A 9,225-nucleotide genomic window follows, 5' to 3' on the forward strand; every position below is an offset into this window, starting at 1 on the left:
CCCCTATGAAACTTATTCCTGCAAAGGATAGGGTAAGCTTACTTAAAATCAGGCCTACAAGTCACTCCCAAAGAACTTCATTTGTTCCTCAATGTGGCCTCTCTCTCTAAGCCAACGTAGCAAGTGAACTCACTGCCCTCCCCAACCTATGTGGGATATGATTTCCAGGGGGATAAATCTCCCTGGCAACATGGGACAGAAAGCCTGGATGAGCTGGGACCCAGATTCAAGGAACTGAAAAAAAACCTTCTTGACCAAAAGCGGGAAGAGAGAAATGAGACAAAATAAAGTTTCAGTGGCTGAGAGATTTCAGAGTTGAGAGGTTATCCTGGAGGTTATTCTTACACATTATACAGATATCTCTTTTTAGTTTAGGGTACATTTGAGTGGCTAGAGGGAGGTACCTGAAACTGTTGAGCTGTGTTCCAGTGGCCTTGATTCTATTAGACAATTGTAAAACTATATAGCCTTTACAATGTGATTGTGTGATTGTGAAAACCTTGTGTCTGATGCGTCTTTCATCTATCTTATCAAGAAATGAGTAAAACATATGGAATAAAAATAAATAATAGGGGGAACAACAGTTAAAATAAATTTAGTAGATTGAAATGCTAGTGATCAATGACAGGGAGGGGTAAGGGTATGGTATGTATGAATTTTTTTCTCTTGTCCTTTTATTTCTTTTTCTGAATTGATGCAAATGTTCTAAGAAATGATCATGATGATGAATATGCAACTATATGATGATATCGTGAATTACTGATTATATATGTAGAACGGAATGATATGTTAAGAATTTTTTTGTTTGCTGTTATATATTTTTTAATTAATTTTTTAAATAAATAAATAAATAAATAATGGGGGGACAGAGATTAAAACAAATTGGGTAGACAGAAATACTAGTAGGTCAATGAGAGGGAAGGGAAGGTGTATGGGATGTATGAATTTTTTTTTCTTTTTACCTCTTTTCTGGAGTGATACAAATGTTCTAAAAATGATCAGAGTCATGAATACACAATTATGTGATGATATTGTGAGCAACTGATTGTACACCATGTATGGAATGTATGTGTGTGAAGATATTGCAATAAAAAGCTTTAAAAATAATAATAAAAATAAAATGCTCACATAGAATCCATAAGCATTTGAAATTTACAATGCTCAATCTAAATAAGCTTACTGAATAAATTAATGAATTGAGATGTCAATTTTAAGAAAGACAAGGTTGGTGGTAATAATGATAATGACAACAATAGCAATTAACATTTTATACACAATTAATAATAAGCACAATAATGCTTATTGTGAGCCTGGTATTGTTCTAAACAAAAATGCATTCTCTCACTCAATCTCTATGGATACAGGTTTTTTATTATTCCCAAGTTATAGATCAGTACAACTGAGGCACAAAGAAATGAAGCAACTTGGTCAAGCTCATTCTGCCAGTATATACAAGAGCCAAAATTTTAAGAAATCAAGACAGTCTGATTCCAGTATATACTCCGATATACATTCCTACCCCTACAGCTTGATTCCTTAGACTAGCATTATTTCCTCTGTGACCAACTTAATTAAATCTCTGGAACCAAGAATCAAAAAACTAAATTTTAAAACACAGTCTCTCTCTGTACAGATGACTAAGAAGCAAACAAAATTTGCTTAAATGCAGATGGTACTCCTGGAGGGTTTCTTTGCCTTAAAAAAAAATCTTTTTAATAGTTAATGTTCAATATGCACAAGAATTCAGTTTAAAGCTATTAAGTAATGATAGAATAAAAATATTTTCTGTTTTCTGGACAGAAAGATATATATATATATATATATATATACACATAAGTATGTTATAGTAGGCAGTCTCCAAAGGTGAAAAAAAAAATTACAAACTTCTTGAGGGTAGAGGTTGCTTTTTTGTTGAGTCCCTGAAATGCCTAGCAAAGCCTTCCACAGAAAAGCCATTTAGCATGTATTTATATTAAAAGAACCAAGAAATCAGAAGTTAATATCTTACATTGTAATGTACTGCAACTCTTATTATAGCATTTATCATTTTGCCTTTTTTTTTTTTTTTTTTTTAACCTGGGCAGGTACCAGGAATCAAACCCAGGTTTCCAGCATGGCAGGCAAGAACTCTGCCTGTTGAGCCACCATGGGCTGCCCTATCACCTTGTTTTTTATAATTACTGGTGAGCAAGTCTGTTTCCCCATCAAAAAACATAAAACTTTGAGGTAGGGGTTTTATATTTGAGTACCCCTCTAGACCTAGCACAATAGGGGTTCATTAAGTTATTACTGAATATTAAAAACTTAACATTGCTAAATTTAGCTTCCTACAATTCACTCTCTCTCTCTCTCCTGTTTAAAGTAGAACTTAAAATAACATGTCTTCCTCCAATGTTCTGGAGCAGCTAGAAGGAAAAATCTCAGAGGATGGTATGGTAGCCCAATGTAAACTCTGGGTCCTGGAACTACGTGAAGAGTGCTTTAATAACTATTGGTTTTTTTTTCTTTCATAGTTTTGTATGTGTGCTGGTTTGAAAGGATGTATGTCCCCTAGAAAAGCCATGTTTTAATTCTAATCCCATTTTGTAAAGGCAGCCATTTCTTCTAATCCTTATTCAATACTGAATGTTTGAAACTGTAATCAGATCATCTCCCTGGAGATGTGATTTAATCAAGAGTGGTTGTTAAAATGGATTAGATGATAACATGTCTTCAGCCATTTGGGTGGGTCTTGATTAGTTTCTGGAGTCCTATAAAAGAGGGAACATTTTGGAGAATGAAGGAGATTCAGACAGAGCAGAGCAGAACATAGGCACTAGAAGCAGGGTTCGGCCAGCGACCTTTGGAGATGAAGAAGGAAAATGCCTCCCGGGGAGCTTCATAAAACAGGAAGCCAAGAGAAGAAGCTAGCAGATGATGCTGTGTTCACCATGTGCCCTTCCAGATGAGAGAGGAACCCTGACCGTGTTCACCATATGCCTTTCTAGATGAGGGAGAAATCATGACTGTGTTCACCATGTACCTTCTCAGATAAGAAACCCCGAACTTCACCAGCCTTCTTGAACCAAGGTATCTTTCCTTGGATGCCCCTGATTGGACATTTCTATAGACTTGCTTTAATTGGGACATTTTCTCGGCCTCAGAACTGTAAACTAGCAACTCATTAAATTTCCCTTTTTAAAAGCCATTGTTTCTGGTATATTGCATTCCGGCAGCTGGCAAACTAGAACAATATGTTACGTTATACAATGAAAAGGGTTAAAAAAAAAAGATGGCTTCACATTTAGAAAGAACTGGATATTATATATCTTACTATAAGATATCTCCTACCTTGATGTCAACAAAGTCTAAAATTTGGTGAATCTAGCACATGAAGTACCATGAGTAAGCTAGCAGGAACCTCAGAGATCATCATATTCAATATAGTCAATAGACAAGTAAGGAAAGTGAAACTTAGAGATTTTTAAGTGTTATTTAAGTGATGAACAACACCAGGGTTAGAATCAGGTCTCCTGAACTTTGGCCCAGTTATCTTTTCACAAAGAACTACTCTGTGAGCTCAGGATGAAACAGGTACGTTGAGAAATATTTTTAAAATATTTGGTACTGAGAATAATCTTTCCTGGCACATAACTTTTTGTGAGATATTACATCGCCATTAAAGAAATGAAAGTTGCCTTGTTCCTTTACTGCAGATGATAAGATCTCTTCCCCATGCCCCTTTTATTTTAATTATGGTAAAATACATAACATAAAATTTGCCATTCCAACTATTTAAGTGTACAATTCAGTGGCATTAATTATATACACAATATTGTGCAATCATCACCACTATATCCAAATCCCCTTCATTTTATGCTCTCCAAAGTTTTCATTTTCATGTCTCTCATTATCATCTAAGACCTCTTCCTCTAACCATCTCTTGTTTAACTTCTTTGTCTCTTACTACTTCCTTTCCTCATATCTCTTACAAAACACCCCACCATTACCTTCTTTTCTCTTCACAGCAATCAAAAAGAACAGATGAAGCCCACAATTGATTATAGCACTGGCACGGGACACCACAATGAGCAAGTAACAGCCCTAATCTCTAAGCGTTCATAAAGCAATCAGTCAACAGAAATATAAACTAACAAAGTATCACAAAAATGAATTAATAATTAACATTGATGTTTACGGTGGAGACAAGAACCTACGTATGGGTGGGACCTTTATGTGAAGGGATGTCATAATGAAAATGACAACTAAAAGTCTCAAGGTTATAGTTAAGCAAAGTGACAGGGACCTCTCTTTCTAATCAGCTTTCTCACCTCCCAAATTACCTGCTCTACTTCGCTCACTCCCTATACTCCCTGACTGCTTGACTTCTATGTGCTACTCTTTTCCTTATCCAATAGTTTTTCTTTTCTCTCCCCTGCCCTTTTAAAGTGAATTTGTCCTGTCATGTTTTCCTTTTTATTATTATTGCCAACTTCTTCCACATTTTGGATCTAGATTATGTCTTACGTTATTAATTCATTTTCTTTTTCAAAGATTTAATATGTATTATTTCACTTGCTCCTCACAACAATGCCAAGGCAGCAATAGGAATCAGCATATATTGTACAGGCATATAAACTGAGCCCCAGTGATGTTAAATTACTTGTCAAAAGTCACACAGCTTGTCAGTGGCAAAATCAAATCAGAGCTCAGGTCTTTTCTCTCCAAGTTCTCTATTTTTTTTTTTTCACTGCACCATGTAACCTTCTTTTTAATTCTTCTATCTACCCATATACATGCACATGCATATATGGAGATTCCTGTTGTTTATAAAACAACAGGAAGAAAAAAATGTATGTCTAAGGGAGCTGAAAAAACAGAAAAGTCAGGGGACCTAAATTAAGGCACAGTGTGGCTCACAAGCTAATCCTTGCAGAGGAGACTTTGGTTTCAGATCCAAATAAGAATTGCCTACTTCTTCAACTAACAGTAGTCAGCATCAACACTGCTCTCTCACCACACCTCCTCACAGCAGTTATGTGATCAGGGCTTGCGTTCTGCACCACTCCTTCCCCCAAATCTCTTTCACAGGCAGGCCAGCATACCTGAAATTCTCACCGTTGGAGTCACTTCTTTGGGTTAAGGCGTTTTCTCCAGAAGGCCACAGTTAAATGCATGTTACCTGAGAGGGGAAGGAGGGTCCATTAACATATTACTTTTATGGTTAAACGTTTGAGATCAGCAATCAGTTTGGGAAGGTAACAACACAAGATCTTTAAAAATCATGAGATAATTTTTTAGATAATTTTTGATGGGTGGGCAGGAGAAGGGGTAAGTTAGGGAGAAATGACTCATAGTATAAAGTGATGTCCACCAGAGTATCATGGCCACACGGTAAAATAAGAATGACCATATAAACATCCACTTTGCCTACTGGGGTCATCAAAAACCCCTGTAACTTGGGAGACTCCTGGAAATAGGAAACGAAAACATATTCCAAGGATCTAGGTATAGTCAGTTCTAAAGTGAAGCAAAACAGCTGAGCTAGTAGCAGTTTTCCAGCATCAGCATTCTGCCCGAGTAGAGTACTATAAAAGCAAGAACAGCTTCTAGTTAACTGGCTGTAGTTATAAAGCTAGTTTCCAACCCAATATTTCTGGCTGAGGGCCTACCTTCCAACTGGGAGAATGCATCAACTCAATTCCGTGAACTTAAAGCCGATTATCGGTAACAGCCACAAAAATCAATATGCCTTTACTGAAACCTGGAATCTGGCTAGATGCTACAAACTGTAGTGAAAAATAACTTTATATACTTTTGCCTTAATTCACATAAAAGAAATCAATCCCCAAAATTCAAAATTGAGAGGAAAAAGAAAGGAAGGGAAGAAAACAGGTAATTTATTCCTTCAGCCAAACACAAATCTCTTGGGCCAGAATGAATACAAGCAAAACTCACTTTTAAGCCAAAGTTCCTTGTAAAAATTTTGCCTAAACAGTCAAGAGGAACAGGCCAGAAATACTTTTGTTTTTGTTTTTCTCTAATACCAAAAGCTCCTTAGTAGTATACATTCATCTTGGTATATTTTAAGACTACCAACTAGGGTTACAAAACTTGGGTTCTAGGTCTAGCTGACTCTTAACTAGTTTTAGGAAAATTATTTAACCTCTTTAGTCTTCTTCTTCCTTTTTTTTTTAAGCAAAGCAAAAACTAAGAGGCTACAATAGGCAAAAAACCTATCTACTAGGTAAGTGCGTCCAATCATAACACACTTTCCCAGAACACTCATGACCAGAACTGCAACAGTCCTTCTGCAGCTACTTCCAGTGAGGGTTGACCCATAAACCAAAATATATTTGCAAATGTGGACTAGATGATCTCTGTAATCTCTCCCAACTCTAAAATTCCAACACCAAGTTTCTGTAGAATGGAAGAAAAACAATTACATTCAATGAAGCTTCGATCAATAGTGTTAATACTCATAAATTTCAGTCCAAATCCTCCTCCAAATTACACCTGACCTTTTCTAATTCTCAAAGATGCTAATGAACAACTCACTCTGATACCATTAACATACACAAGCCAACAATATTACTCTGATTTACTAATGGACTCTTGACAGAAAAGAGTCCTTTACCCAAACTGACCCTAAAAAGTCCCAATCCACAATTAAAGTAGAAATACTACTGTACCAGTGAAGAACCAAATTCAATCCCTCAATCATCCCCAAAGCCTCTCTCCAAGGTCAGGCTTTGTCACCTCTCATCTGAACTTCTCCAATAGCCCCTCTTCATTCTTTCACTCTTATCACCAGAACCTTTCTAAAACACACATATTCATATCACTTCCCTGCCTAAAAATCTGTATCTATTAAAAATTCAAATTTTTAGCATTATGCTTAGAACTTTTCATATACTTGCCTTGTTTCACCTTTCTGGCCTCTGCATTTACAGATAGGATTAATGTTTTTTTCTCTTTCCCCATTTGTCACATTCCTATTTAACACTTTAGACCCAACTTCAGGTCCAGGGACAGGTACTGCTCCTTCTCTGACCAACCCCCAGGTGTAACTGGCCACTTCCTCTTGACCTTTCTCAGAACTTTTTGGGCTATGTGTCCATGGTATTGTTTATATTAGTGATTCCCAAGACCATCAGAATTACAAAGCCATGTTTTAAAAACATGCCTTGGGGACCAACAGAGACCTACTAAATTAATTTCAGGAGGTAAGACCCTGGAATTTCTATATTTAAAAAGCAACCCTAGTTATTCTAATGGTTAAATTTAGAGACCACTGGCTTCTTCTGAAATCTTCCAAAAGGTGTAAAGATGTGTTTTGAAAAAGAATGTAGAAAAATGACTCATTCTAGAACATGCTGAAAAAGTATTCTACACTTGCTTTTTATTTCATACTATATTCTGGTTGATTTCCTTTATATAGTGAAGGTGAAACTCAAAAAGTTTGCATTCGCTATTCAAGAAGGCTGAATTTCCACCTTCATTTCTAGATCTCAAAAATGAAATAACTGTACCTTGAGAAAACGTGTGATTACACAGTGCAGGTTCTCACTACATCTGCCATGAGAACTTTATTTCAGCTGTGAAACAAGTCCCTGGCCAATTTTGAGAGTGGAAATAAATTTGCCTTTATATACTTTATTAAGATGGAATTATATTAGAGATAGATTTAGTGCAACTATAGTGCTTCACAAATTTTCAAAGAAAAATCCTACCATTCCTTCCCCAACCCCTCCCCCAAAAACTATACTGCAGCTGTAGAATAACGACAGAAAATGTAACAAGATTAAGAAACGAATATAACCAAGAGAACAAGATAAACTGTCACTGGAGAACAGTGAATTCCGGGGAGTTTGCAAGTTCACCTGGTCAGAGAGATGACTAACTTTAGGCCCAAAGTCTACATCGGTACACAGACCCTGTGTGTCTCCACGTCGCGGGCCAAACTAAGTCTGAAAACTTGAATCCCCCATTTAAATTCATGTCAACATGTTTCAAACACTTAGACATCGTTCACGGCTACTTTTTTCTTTACTCTGCTACAGAAAAGGGCACACTACGGAGGGAGAACGGTGACAGCTTCACGTCTGCAAACTTGGCGCAGAAAGGCGCGGGCCGGGGTCCCAGCGGTGGCGGGTGCGGGCGAGGGCGCCCGGGCCAGGACCACCACGCGGGGGGACAATGGAAGGAGGAGGAGAATACAGGAAGGGAGGGAAGAGAGCCGCTGTGCTGGGCCCCCTCGCGACTGGGGGCTACAAAAAGTCTTGGGCAAGCCAGCCAGGGAGTAGGTGGGTCCAGAAACCGCCCCTCACAGAGGCCACGTCGCTCACAGCCGCCCGGGTCCGCGTGTAGGCCGGGTCACCCGCGAGTGGCCCCCGGGCGGGGCAGAGGAGCGCGGTGCCGGACCCTGCCCGAACCCACTGCTGCCCAGCTCCCTCACAACTTGGCGCCCGCGAGGAGAGGGGCTCCAGGTGCCTTAGCCTCGCACTGGCCGCCCGGCCCGACCAGTCGACCGCCCCCTCCACCCCACCCCCAGCCTCGGGTCACTAACCCGAGTTCCCCGCGCCCCCCACGGGCACTGACTCTAAGGGAAGAAGGAGCAGCCGCGACTCTGGGGTCACGGCTCGCGCGCCGCACCCCTCTACCTCTCGATCTTCCCGGACACTCTCACCCGGTTCTCCCCTCTCCCTGGAACCGCCCCCGGTCCGCCCGCGGGTGTTTACCGGGACTCGGGGCGGCGGCGACTCCTCAGTCGCTCGACTAAGATGGCAGCCGGTCCCGAGCCCCAACTACAGCGACTAGAACGAGTTGGCAGCCAACGCGCAGGCGCCTCAGCTCGGGAGCTGTCCGGACTACAAGCCCCAGCAGGCCTTGCTCACTCGTCCGCCTCCGGCCCTGAAGTGCGGGCGGGGGCTAGTATGCGCCCTAAAGCCGAGTTCCGTCCCCGCAGGTGGGAGGGCTCTGGTTCCCAAACTCTATTTGTGCATCATAATCACCTGAAGGGTTTGTTAAACCATAGATTGCTGGGCTCCATCCCTAGAGTTTCTGATTCAGTAGGTCTAGAGTGGGGTCTGATAATTTGCATTTCGAGCAAGTTCTCCGGTGATGCTACCAGTAGGTAGGAGATCACACTTTGAGAATCGTTGGACTGCAACTTAGTCCTTTGCTGTGGAGTTATACTGATTGGGTTAAAATCCCCCTTTCTCCACCTCTTAACAGGATGATCTA

General features: G+C 39.9%; 1 protein-coding gene across 3 annotated transcripts in view; it reads right to left on the bottom strand.

Moving 5' to 3' along the window:
- ITCH (itchy E3 ubiquitin protein ligase) overlaps window positions 1-8,842 on the bottom strand; it is a 237,554-nt gene extending 228,712 nt beyond the window's left edge. Inside the window, exons 1-2 of one of the 3 annotated variants that reach the window (XM_077110773.1) lie at window positions 8,721-8,842; window positions 5,085-5,161 (exon numbers count right to left, since the gene is read on the bottom strand). The gene's annotated coding sequence lies outside the window, so the exon portion shown is untranslated. Of the gene's footprint in view, window positions 1-5,084; window positions 5,162-8,668 lie in introns of all 3 variants that reach the window. The other 2 variants (XM_077110780.1, XM_077110787.1) reach the window with 2 other exon arrangements.
- Window positions 8,843-9,225: the final 383 nt, after the last annotated feature.

This window comes from Tamandua tetradactyla, chromosome 1 (assembly GCF_023851605.1).
Source record: "Tamandua tetradactyla isolate mTamTet1 chromosome 1, mTamTet1.pri, whole genome shotgun sequence".
Taxonomy (NCBI): domain Eukaryota; kingdom Metazoa; phylum Chordata; class Mammalia; order Pilosa; family Myrmecophagidae; genus Tamandua; species Tamandua tetradactyla.